Here is a 13,896-nt window from a genome sequence, read left to right on the forward strand (position 1 = left end):
ATTACTTACTGCCTAAGCCACTTCCTCTTACGTCATCACGTACAATATATTACAATTATTTAACAGAAAGACATTTCTTAAACAAAATTTTCAAAACCAAATTATAAAAACAAACATGATGGTCTTTTCCTGTGGCTAAAATAAACGTTTATTAATTTAGTCATCCCATCACCACATGGTTTCTAACTACTAATTTCTCTATTTCTACTTTCTACAGCTGACGTCAACATGCTACTACTACATACCGTGACCTTTTATAGTAAACTCCTTTCCCTGGCGTCGCTCAGTTGCTGCTATTATCTGTGAACAATTAAAACCATTTGTTGCACATTATTGTAGGTTACTGTAACTCAGAATTTCTCCGATACCCCTTTGATGTCGTGCTTGTTTGACTGGTTATGGCATTGGTCTTCCGCTCCTAGCCTGCTTCTGTCTGTAACGGTAGGCTCAATTCAACGTCATGCTTATCTGTTGAACAAAACAAGAGTTAGTTTTGCACGTTACAGCAAGTAAAAATCAGTGATAGTGGTCAAGGTTCATGGCTGGACTTCAGAGCATCTATCTTTTGTGGTGAACTTCATTATCTTCCTTTACACTGAGTGGCGTGTTGTTTTAGCGTTTCTGCTTAACTCAAATAGTTAAGCCCAGACTCGGCTAGCGTCGCTAATACGTCTCTACAACACTCCTACGTCGCAAATCATCAAAAGGTCTGTCGATCACGCTATTGCGTGCGACCAGCCAACTAATTTACGTCTTCCTATGACGGCTCAAAACTCGCCTATTCACACAACATCCTCATCGCTCCCATTACGAATTATCCATGTTTGGTGCGTCCCTATCGCCTAATTGCGATTGACTGGCCACCAGATAATCGTTTTGATCACCGTACTCACACTAGCAACACAATTGAGAAAACAGGTGCGTCTCGAACACTAATGCGTCGGACAGACCACCTCATAATTATCACCCGAAACACCCACAATCGCCATACTCCAATAACGCAACGGGTGGGTCCTGAATACTACCGCGTCGGACATCACACCCTGCACTCGTCTCAAGAAACGCAACACATTCGGTGGGACGCAATGTCCACCTACCACATCACAACACGCTCAACACACCCCAAATCCATCCACCACAGATCCAGATTTTCTCCTGAAAGTTCTCCTGTCCAATAGCCTTGCCATAAAATTTTGTATAGGAAGTTATCTACATCATATAACCCCTTCTACAATTAATCCAATACCTCTAAATATTGTTTGTGTCATAGCTGAAACAAATTTTCTATACTAAGCTACCCAGTGGTCCCCATACAACTAAGTTTAACATCAAACGCATAACATACACACAATCCATACCAAAATAACACAAGCACATGAAAAATAGCAAAATAAATACACACAACATAAAACAAATAATCACAAAACACTAATAAAACACTGCCTATACTAATACAAGTAAACATCGCCAACAAATCACAAAAATCTAATCTACTTATACACTGCTTTGTTCCCGGCCGCGTTCTTCCGCTGCCGAGTGTGCCGCCCTAGTCATTCTTGTATGTTTTGCGCAGTTTGCGTACGGCCAGGGTTCGCCGGATTATTTGTGCAGGTTCTGGATTGCGGTCTTCACTCGCTCTCCAGTTCTGCACTGGTTGATCCCTTCCATTTTGATTGGCTGGGTCCCAGTTATTATTACCCTGGTTCCACCTACGTTCCTGTGGCGGAAAATTTTCTCGTCTATTATCGCGCCATTGTGGGTTGTTTCCCCTATTGTTACCGTTACCGGCATAGTTATTCCTCATCTGGTTTCTGTTTCTCTCTGTATTCTCGTCTTGGCCTTCCTCATGCGGTTTTCTTTGCTTCTTCTTCTCACGCACCTGCTGCTCGTTATAGGCAAACTCCAGTTCCCTAAGAACGCCCTTAAATGCTTCTACCTCATTTCCGCATCTGCCAGCTAGCGTCTGCTGATATGTAAGTGGCAACTTCATAGAGCATACGCGTGTAATCTCCCCAGGGCTGGGGACAGTTACTATCTTCATAGCCAATTATTACTTTTACTAACGAGGCAAATTATTATTATTGAGCTTGTTATATAATAACTAATCAATATCATCGTTCAGTTCTCCATTACTTTATCATCATTATTGCCAATTATTATTATGATTAACAATGGAATTTATTATTATTACGAATGCTATGTAATATTTTTCTGTGTGTGTTTTTCTTCGTCAGATGCAAGGGAGTGCATGATCTGGTCAGGCTAAATAAGAAATAAATAAATAAAATAATAAATAATATTATACGCACGACAGTCCTCATTAACTTGCTTTTCCAGAAACGTTACGGGCATGGCGTTCTTTCCAGCATTAAAGGCTACGTAGTATCGCGAGTATTGCACTCAAAGCACTACTGTATATAAGACTCATGCTTATTTGTTAATCGTAATTCTTGATTCTTTATTTATAGAACCGATGTTGAGAAATATTTACTTTTTTGCGAAAGTATAATTTTTCTCCTAAACTACGTGTCATATAATGACATAATTTTGTAAGTGTCTTCTGTTGTGCATGCCGATACTGTCTGTAAAATGGGTAACGAATAGAGTTAGCGATAAACAAATAAAAATCAGAATGTCATCTTTGGTGCTGAAGGTTTACCGCATGAAAAACGCCATTTGGTAACAGATAAACTGTTTTCCTTTAATTACATTTGCGGGTCTTTAAGGGAGGAAGGGTATGGAAAATATCTGAAATTATTTTGAAAGTTGCGAAGTGATATGCGCAGTGTGAATTACGTTACCTCAAGACCTATACGGAGTCTCTAACATTAATACTTGGCTCATTGTGTTAAATCTTTACCGTATGATTATACCCCTCCCCCCATGAACCATGGACCTTGCCGTTGGTGGGGAGGCTTGCGTGCCTCAGCGATACAGGTACCCGTACCTTAGGTGCAACCCAACGGAGGGGTATCTGTTGAGAGGCCAGACAAACGTGTGGTTCCTGAAGAGGGGCAGCAGCCTTTTCAGTAGCTGCAAGGGCAACAGTCTGGGTGATTGACTGATCTGGCCTTGTAACAATAACCAAAACGGCCTTGCTGTGCTGATACTGCGAACGGCTGAAAGCAAGGGGAAACTACGGCCGTAATTCTTCCCGAGGGCATGCAGCTTTACTGTATGATTAAATGATGATGGGTCCTCTTCGGTAAAATATTCCGGAGGTAAAATAGTCCCCCATTCGGATCTCCGAGCGGGGAGAAAGAAAACTGGCGTTCTACGGTTCGGAACGTGGAATGTCAGCTCACTTAATCGGGCAGGTAAGTTCGAAAATTTAAAAAGGGAAATGGATAGGTTAAAGTTAGATATAGTGGGAATTAGTGAAGTTCGGTGGCAGGAGGAACAAGACTTCTGGGCAGGTGACTACAGGGTTATAAACACAAAATCAAATAGGGGTAATGCAGGAGTAGGTTTAATAGTGAATAGCAAAATAGGAATGCGGGTAAGCTACTACAAACAGCATAGTGAACGCATTATTGTGGCTAAGATAGATATGAAGCCCACACCTACTACAGTAGTACAACTAGCTCTGCAGATGACGAAGAAATTGAAGAAATGTATGATGAAATGAAAGAAATTATTGAGATAGTGAAGGGTGACGAAAATTTAATAGTCATGGGTGACTGGAATTCGGTAGTAGGAAAAGGGAGAGAAGGAAACGTAGTAGGTGAATATGAATTGGGGCTAAGAAATGAAAGAGGAAGCCGCCTGGTAGAATTTTGCACAGAGCACAACTTAATCATAGCTAACACTTGGTTTAAGTATCATGAAAGAAGGTTGTATCCATGGAAGAACCCTGGAGGTACTAAAAGGTATCAGACAGATTATATAATGGTATGACGGAGATTTAGGAACCAGGTTTTAAATTGTAAAACATTTCCAGGGGCAGATGTGGACTCTGACCACAATCTATTGGTTATGACCTGTAGGTTAAAACTGAAGAAACTGCAAAAAGGTGGGAATTTAAGGACATGGGACCTGGATAAACTGACTAAACCAGAGGTTGTACTGAGTTTCAGGGTGAGCATAAGGGGACAATTGACAGGAATGGGGGAAAGAAATACAGTAGAAGAAGAATGGGTAGCTTTGAGGGATGATGTAGTGAGGGCAGCAGAGGATCAAGTAGGTAATAAGAAGAGGGATAGTAGAAATCCTTGGGTAACAGAAGAAATATTGAATTTAATTGATGAAAGGAGAAAATATAAAAATGCAGTAAATGAAGCAGGCAAAAAGGAATACAAACGTCTCAAAAATGAGATCGACAGGAAGTGCAAAATGGCTAAACGGGGATGGCTAGAGGACAAATGTAACGATGTAGAAGCTTATCTCACTAGGGGTAAGATAGATACTGCCTACAGGAAAATTAAAGAGACCTCTGGAGATAAGAGAACCACTTGTTTGAACATCAAGAGCTCAGATGGAAACCCAGTTCTAAGCAAAGAAGGGAAAGCAGAAAGGTGGAAGGAGTATATAGAGGGTCTATACAAGGGCAATATACTTGAGGACAATATTATGGAAATAGGAGAGGATGTAGATGGAAATGGGAGATACGATACTGCGTGAAGAGTTTGACAGAGCACTGAAAGACCTGAATCGAAACAAGGCCCCCAGAGTAGACAACATTCCATTGGAACTACTGACGGCCTTGGGAGAGCCAGTCCTGACAAAACTCTACCATCTGGTGAGCAAGATGTATGAGACAGGCGAAATACCCTCAGACTTCAAGAAGAATATTATAATTCCAATCCCAAAGAAAGCAAGTGCGAACAACCAGTTTAATAAGCCACAGCTGCAAAATACTACTACAGATGACACTGGATATCGCCGTGCTCTATTATCCGTATACGATGTCATCATAGCCCCACCCGTTGGGTAGCGAGCTAGCATATACTGCAGCAACACATCAGTAAGCATTAAGATGACGAGTCTCTGTCTCGCTGAAATACTGTGCAGGTTCCACAACATTTACGACGCGACGCCCTTGAACCAATGAAGAACTTATTGCGTCGGGACAGTCTCAAACAGCATAAATACGACGTTGCAGTGCCTGTGTTAGGCACGACCCGACTACACTCAACATCATTGAGTGTACATCATCATAATTTTGTGAACAAACAAGCAAAAGTATTCCGACAATATCCACTTTTGCTGGGAAGTTTTGAAACGAACGCCTTTGAAGAGTCACTTCAGGGGTCAGAAGCCTTTGATCTCTGAGAAATGAGCGCTGTCTTCTGGAAGCGAACCTCTCGGTGAATTAGCGCCCCCGTGCATGCTGACCACGCTCATAAATCAACTGCTGCCTTCTCTGGGTTGGGCTACAATCTCCTCCGGGCTAAGGTCGCACGCACCGTGAGAACGTCTAGCGAGCGAGAGAGAGACGAGTCGTTTGCCAAAAGTTCCGGCTCCAGTCAGTCGGCCAAGTGCCGGCGTGACAAGGCAAAGCTAGTTTCATTCGATGCTTACCGGGAAGAAGTGACATGAAAATGACGTATAATTGTTTAGGACACCTGTCGACTGCTATCAATTTTTTTTTAGCTACTGCCCGCCATCCATTCTGCTACTGAGCAACACGCAATTGATTTCATCAAAGTGTACGGGCCTGAAGATGGCGTTGACGCAACGTCGAAACAAGTAGCCAAATAAATAGAAAATCTTAAGTACAGCTGGAGGAGTTTCATTTTTAATAATAAAAAAAAGCTATTAAGTTTCGTGGTGGCATGACTGGCCGAATGTACATCCGTTATCTATAGTTGTTAATTCAAGCTCCTACTGTGGTTAATGCGCTGACGTCGCTTATACGCCAAGAATAAAACAGTGTCGGAACTCTAAGAACAGACGGTGTACATAAACCTCCCACGTTTCAGCTATCCATTCTTTGCTTGGTACTGGCTTTCAACGCAAGGCAGGTATGGCGGTTATTGCGAAAGTAACGGTTTTTCGATTATACTATTGTTTATTTTTCATCTCCAGTTTAACCTAACTATCAAAATCGCTCAAAGTACCGTTTTCTGGAATAACCGATTTTCTAATTATTATTGCTATTATTTCCAGTAATAAACGTAGGCAGAGAATGAAAAATTGTAAGAGATAGTCAGACTTTTGAATTATACGTTTCAAGATACGTTTAATCAAAATACCTAATAAAAATAGGCAAATAAAAGAAAACTAGCCCGTTCACTCCCCATAGTTTTTCGCGAGGAGTGGTGTGGGCTGAATAGCATAAAAAGTCATCACAGTTCTCTTACTGATTCTAATTTTTTGAAAATGTGCTCAAAAATCGTGCTCTAATTTATTATTTTAGCATTAGGAATAGTCATTACTAAAAGGTTGTAAAACTCTCTTTTTCGTGTTCAGTTGTCCGTTTTTAGGCGATACAATCACATTTAGGCCTGCATATTATGAAGACACAGGCAGCACACTAGAGACTTTCTGTTTTTATTATAAACTATGAATGAATTGTTAACATTTTAATTTATTACCGTAGCTATAATTTCCTTTCGTTTTTATTATTTCACAGAAATGGAACACAAATAAAAGGCTTTTGTGTAAAGAAGGCAAAGGTGAAGGAGACTGACGCTGTGAAGGCGAGAGAGAAATGTTATAAGTTGTTGACTTCCCATCGTCGCCATTTTTTGATGGTACCAATTTTGCCTAAAGCAACCAGAAAATTAAGGATTCAGTTATCCGAAGTTGACGGTACGTCCATGAATGTATGGATATATCAAATTTACCTTTTCTTCCATGAAGCAATGTGATGTTTTATGCCACGCGGTCTGAGGCGCATTGTCACATACCGAGCGGCTCCCACCGTCGGAGGTTCGAGTCCTCCCTAGGGCATGGGTGTGTGCGCGTTGCCCTCAGCGTAAGTTACTTTAAGTTAGATTAAATAGAGCGTAAACTTAGGGACCGATGACCTCAGCAGTTTGGTCCCGTAAGACCTTATCACAAATTACCAAATTGATGTTCTACGATGTTCCAAGTTTACTGTGTCTCCTCTCTTTTTAATCTTAAAGCAAATGGAGCATTGAACTTCACTGCTACAACATTTTAAAATACGTCGAGACTAGGAATGACGCCATTCTTGAGACAACGTGCGCACTGCACGTACACCACACACTGACAGGGTCCTGTAGTCCTCTTCCATTATCATTTTATTTGCTTTCCAGTGGTACATAAGTCTCTGGCATGTGTGAGTGAGTGAGTGAATGAATGAATGAATGAATGTGGGTGTGTTTCATTTTGCTATACGGTGGTTTAGTCTGCTGCAGAGAATCAGCGGTAGTCGTACAGAATGTCCAACCCTTGTAGTTTTCAGGTATACTAAGAGTTTTGCTCCCATTGTGTGAAAGTTACCCGTGTTAGTTTGCTGGCGGAAGCCTCATCGCTGGGTTTTCCTGGCCACGGGGTCGCGTGGGAGACGCTGGAGTGTGTGGGACGGTCAGCCTGCTTCCAGCTCGCCTAGGGTCTGCAGCCGAAGTCTCTTCGAAGGAGGGTGGGTTGATTTAACCGCGTGGCGCGTTGTCTCGTAGCGAGAGGGGAGCTTTTACCTTTTGGTCTCGTGTCTCGTCTTATAAAGATTATTTAACCTTGTCGCAACATGAAATGCAAGGCTTTTGCAGACTTTCAGTTTGATTCCTAATGCACACTTTGATGCGCAAGAAGAACGTAACACAAATGGGTTGCTTATGTAAGAATTGCGCCCTCGGTTCAGTGTGAATATTTGTCTGCCTGCAACTGCGTCTGTACACGTTCTAATCGTTTCTGAACCTTAATAATTTTGCCTCTTCGCGAATTTTCTTTGCCTCATTTACCTTATGTCCGTTGAAACCCATCCACGTGGTTTAATATTAGAGTTTATTGGTCCACTGCCATTACCCTTTGTATATTCACATGTTCTCCCTGAAAACTGTCAATTGTTCGCGACTGCGTGGTTTAATGTTGTTAAAACTTGGCCACGGCACTTAGAAATTGTGTCTCTGCAAATCAAGTGGGCATACGAGTGTGTTGTGAATCGTGTACCGTTCCACGAGAAATTGTACTTAGTTACCAGGCAACAGTAGTTGTATAGATTCATTACCTCAATGTTTTAAGGAATAAATAATTTTGCCTCCAATCTTATCCTGTGTACCGATGTTACGTCTGTGTTACCTATGCAATTTACCTTGTAGTTTCCTTGTTAGCCCATGCATGGCGTTTCCATGCGCACAGGTCCAATGATTAGTGTTCCCTTTTTATTTAAAACAAATGCTTTAGAATAGATCTTGTTTACAGAAGTGGTGCTGCGAGCTGCTCTTGTGCACAGTGTCGGCGCACTTTTTACTTTATTTTAAGATTTGATTCACGGGAATAATGGCGGGATCATAATTTATGAGTTTTTTTATGAACAAATTACTTAACTTTGCGGCTCAGCCCAACTTCTTATTTGTCGATGTGGCTGGAGTTGGTGGCGACCCAATCTTTTACGTTGATTTCATTGTCAGATAGCATTTTCTTATTCTAGTAAACTTGGCTCTTTTAGCCATCAGGATACATTCAAAGTGAGATTCACGCACCTTACACATAGCAACCTTTTTTTCACGCTACTTACGACATTATCGTCTCAGCAATGCTGTATTGACTCATGACGTTTGTTGGTTGTTCCTAACTGCCGACATTGTTACTGAAATAACACTGATCGCTTTTCTCGTTTTCTACAATAACCCAATATTTCAAAGCAATGGAAATTTTAATAATAAAGGTTGTTCAAATTTTTAAAACAAGTTATTTAAAAACCAAAAATTTTAGCACTGCTGCTATGGAAAGTTAACCTATCAGTTGTTACCTGGTTGTTAGTAAAAAAATTATTATAACTGAGAGGAAACGAATACCGAAAATTACCGGTTATTCAGAGCTGATATATTGGTATATGTTTTAAGCAGTCAGCCTTCCCCATCTATAATCTGAAGTCTTGATATTCATACAGCTGCTCCCTCTTCTCCAAAGATCACTTTAATATTCCCATAGGCAGCATCTATCTTTTCCCTAAATATGCATGCTTCTACAGCCTTTCATTCGTTCTATAGCCATCCTTGCTTTGCCTCTGTCCACTTTCTGATAATCTCATTTTTTAGACGTCTGGGTTCCCTTTCGCCTGCTTCATTTGCTGCAATATTGTATTTTCTCTTTTCTTCAGTTACAATCGCTATCTTTTGTGTTATCCAAGGATTTATACCGGGCCTTGTGTTTTTTTTTTTTTGCCTATAATATTCTCTGCTGCCTTCACTACTTCATGTCTCTTCTGTAGTGTTCCTTAACCCTGTTTCAGACAATCTAAGGCTTATACTCCATCTGAAACTCTCAACTCCGGTTCTTTAAATTTACTCAGGTCTCATATCTTTAATTTCCTACTTTCCGCGTTTTCTTCAGCCCCTCCGCTTTAACAATTTCTGGTCAGGGCGTCTTTCTTCTTTTCTCTAGAGTTTGTCCCTTCTAGGAAACAATACGCTTGTTCAGGCTTTGGCAAATTTTAATTTGTTATTTAACTTTGTGTCTGCGAATCTTCGTTATGTGTGCGATACTACTATTTTAACTTTCCCTGAGATGAAATTACGGAACTAGCCCAGCATTTGCGTAAAGAAGCGTAGGAAACCGTCAAAATGCACGCCCAGGCTGGCCAGGATATCATATTAGCGGTCGTTAGTTTGCGGCGCGTGTTCGATCTGTATCCACACTGAAGCTTCAAAGAAGCTGGTATAGGCATGCGTATTCAGATACAGAGACATGTAATCAGGCAGAATACGGCGCCGTGGTCGGCAGTTTCTGGCGCAGTTTTTAGACCCGTTACTGCTCTACAGTGCCAGGTTATCAAGATTTAAGTGAGTCTGAACGTGTTATACTCGGCGCACGAGATATGGGACACAGCATCTCCGAGGTAGCGATGAATTGGAGTTTTTCCAGTAAGACCATTTCACGAGTGTGCAGTGAATATCAGTAATACGTTAAAACATCAAATCTCTGACATCGCTGCGCCTGGAAAAAGATCCTGCAAGATCGAGACAAACTACGACTGAAGGGAATCGTTCAATTCGACAGAAGTCAAACCTTCCGCAAATTGCTGCAGGTTCCCATGCCGGGCCATCAACAAGTGTCAACGCGAGAGCTATTCAACGAAACATCATCGACATGGCCTTTCGGAGCCGAAGACCCACTCGTGTACCCTTGATGGCTGCACAACACGAATCTTTACGCATCGACTGCGCACGTCACACTGGATACGTGTTGTCTGGTCGGACGAGACTCTCTTCAAATTCTATCGAGCAGATGGATGTGTACGGGTATGGAGACAACCTCATGATTTCAGGGACCCTGCATGTTAGGAGGGGACCGGTCAACCTGCAGGTGGCGTACGCAGTTGGATCGATATGGAACCCTGATACGTGTAGATGTGCCTCTGACTGGTGACACATACTTAAGCATCCTGTCTGATCAACTACATCCGTTCACATCCATTGTCCGTTCCGACGGACTTCGGCAATTCCAGGAGGACAATGCGGCACCCCACATGTGCAGAATTGCTACAGAGTGGCTCCAGGAACTCTATCCTGAGTTTAAGCACTTACGCTGGCCACCAAACTTCCCAGATATGAACATTAATGAGCATATATGAGATGCCTTGCAACGTGCTGTTCAGAAGAGATCTCCATCCCCTCGTATTCCTATGGATTTATCGACAGCCCTTCAGGATTCATGTTATCAGTTCCCTCCAGCACGACTTCAGACTTCAGTCAGATCCATGCCACGTCGTGTTGCGGCACTTATGCTTGCTCGCTGGGGCCCTACACTATTAAGCCTAGTTTACACGACGACACTAAATTGCAGGCAACTTCGCTACCAGCCACTGCGCATGCGCGCCGCGCGTTTGCGCAGCTCGTTGGTGAAACTGAACACTTTCGGGCGTGTTCCAACTTTGGCGACACTAGTTGCATGAGTTTTGAGGTCGTGTTTGTTCGTAGAGTTTAGGCAAACTGAAATATGAAATTGGGAACGGAGTGTAATGTTTGCTTTTTGAGTATCTATGCTTTGCATAGGTGTTATGTTGGATTTCAGTGATGCAACATACTGCTGCCGCTGAGACCGTCATGTGCGATCATAACAGATGGTTTGACAATATCTGAGCTGCAGGGCAAAATTTATTGAGTTAGGAGCACACATACAACTGAATTAAGAAAAATAGAAGCAAGTGTAATTCTAGCTCAGGGACTGGGTGTTGTGTTGTCCTAATCATCATCATTTCATCCACATCGAAGCACAAGTCGAAAGACTACCCGACGTGAGGCCCTCGTCACACGACATTATTATTAGCTGTGGCAAATGCTCTCGTCTACAAGACTAAAATCCCGTCGTTAGAGTTCGTTGGCCATTATTGACAGGAGGGAAGGCAATTCAAGAAGTTGCATTCTTTATGCAATATTGATCTATTTAAAACGTCGCTGCAGTGCTCCCCATTCACATACGTTAGAATTTTGAAATATTGCCACTGTACAGATCTATCTTCAAGAGAGTAGTTTGCAAACCATTCTCTTCTTAATGCGGCCTGCTTGCAATAATTATTGCTGCTAATGTTAATAATTATTGGTATTAATGAAATAGCGTCATCACCAACAAAAAGCGTATTTTATACCATGCCGAGAGTTCTCAATTATGATATATAATTTGAGTTCTGGCGATGGTGCTTCATGCATTACAGTACCTGTATTCCTTATAGTATAATTAACTCTATTTAGAAGAAATGTGAACAGTTCTGGTGACATTCTAAGATAATTAAAAAAACTTCCAGGATCTTCAATTATAAATGATTTCGGCAAAGATGCTGAGCCACCGGCTGCCCGCTGTGACAGAGCGGTTCTAGGCGCTTCAGTCTGGAACCGCGGGACCGCTACGGTCGCAGGTTCAAATCCTGCCTCGGACATGGATGTGTGTGATGTCCTTAGGTTAGTTAGGTTTAAGTAGTTCTAAGTTCTAGGCGACTGATGACCTCACATGTTAAGTCCCATAGTGCCCAGAGCTATTTGAACCATTTTTGCTAAGCAACCGAGCTGACGTCTTTTCTCCATCTAGTCACGAATCGGAACACGTTTCTTTTTTTTTTTTTCTTATGCACTGATTCCAGGCAACAAACTTTAACTCCATCACATCTCGTGCGACGTGCAGCTGCCAAAACTTTCATTTTAGACACGACTCAGGGACCCACAAAACGACGAAACTGAAGTATACACTGGTTTCGCTGTGCCTACAGTCAAATATGAAACCATCTGCGTGCAACTCATTCCACACAACGAGGGGCGCAACCCAATGTCGTAGTGTCAACTAGCCAGGTTTACCAGTTTCTTCAGCCCTTCAGTGTAGTACAGCCCCGAGTCTCTGAAGCTAGAGGTTAGCGCGTTACGCCATACGGACAGCTATTCCGTGTGCAGAGTATAAACAAGCGAGGCGCTTTCCGGCTGCTGTGGCGGCGGCGCCACTTGTTGCTTGCAGGGCGTGTACCCGCGGCCCCGGGCACAATTTGTTGAGGGGCCGCTCGCCGGCACGCGACTCCAGAGCGTGAATCACACCAGCCAGCCAGACAGAGACACGGCCAGCGGCAGCTGCAGCTGCACACACACTCCCCTCCAGCACGCGAGGGCCAGGCTCCGTGCCTTGCTGCCTCTGCACAGATCCCTGGTAAACATTCTATGGGCTCGTGTTTTCAACTTCTGTAACTGGGCAAGGTTTGAGAAGAAGCTAATTATTACGATTATGATGAAATCAAGTCAAAACTGCCCCACAATTATTAAAGCGCCAGCGGTTCTAGGCGCTGCAGTCTGGAACGACCGCTACGGTCGCAGGTTAGAATCCTGCCTCGAGCATGGCTGTATGCGATGCCTACATCTACATTTATACTCCGCAAGCCACCCAACGGTGTGTGGCGGAAGGGACTTTACGTGCCACTATCATTACCTCCCTTTTCTGTTCCAGTCGCGTATGGTTCGCGGGAAGAACGACTGTCTGAAAGCCTCCGTGTCCGCTCGAATCTCTCTAATTTTACATTCGTGATCTCCTCGGGAGGTATAAGTAGGGGCAAGCAATATATTCGATACCTCATCCAAAAACACACCCTCTCGAAACCCGGCGAGCAAGCTACACCTCGATGCAGAGCGCCTCTCTTGCACAGTCTGCCACTTGAGTTTGCTAAACATCTCCGTAACGCTATCACGGTTACCAAATAACCCTGTGACGAAACGTGCCGTTCTTCTTTGGATATTCTCTATCTCCTCCGTCAACCCGATCTGGTACGGATCCCACACTGATGAGCAGTACTCAAGTATAGGTCGAACGAGTGTTTTGTAAGCCACCTCCTTTGTTGATGGACTACATTTTCTAAGGACTCTCCCAATGAATCTCAACCTGGTACCCGCCTTACCAACAATTAATTTTATATGATCATTCCACTTCAAATCGTTCCGCACGCATACTCCCAGATATTTTACAGAAGTAACTGCTACCAGTGTTTGTTCCGCTAACATATACAATAAAGGATCCTTCTTTCTATGTATTCGCAATACATTACATTTGTCTATGTTAAAGGTCAGTTGCCATTCCCTGCACCAAGTGCCTATCCGCTGCAGATCTTCCTGCATTTCGCTACAATAATTTTCTAATGCTGCAACTTCTCTGTATACTACAACATCATCCGCGAAAAGCCGCATGGAACTTTCGACACTATCTATTAGGTCATATATATATATATATATATATATATATATATATATATATATATATATATTGTGAAAAGCAATGGTCCCATAAGACTCCCCTGTGGCA

Source organism: Schistocerca gregaria, chromosome 6 (assembly GCF_023897955.1).
Source record: "Schistocerca gregaria isolate iqSchGreg1 chromosome 6, iqSchGreg1.2, whole genome shotgun sequence".
Lineage (NCBI taxonomy): Eukaryota > Metazoa > Arthropoda > Insecta > Orthoptera > Acrididae > Schistocerca > Schistocerca gregaria.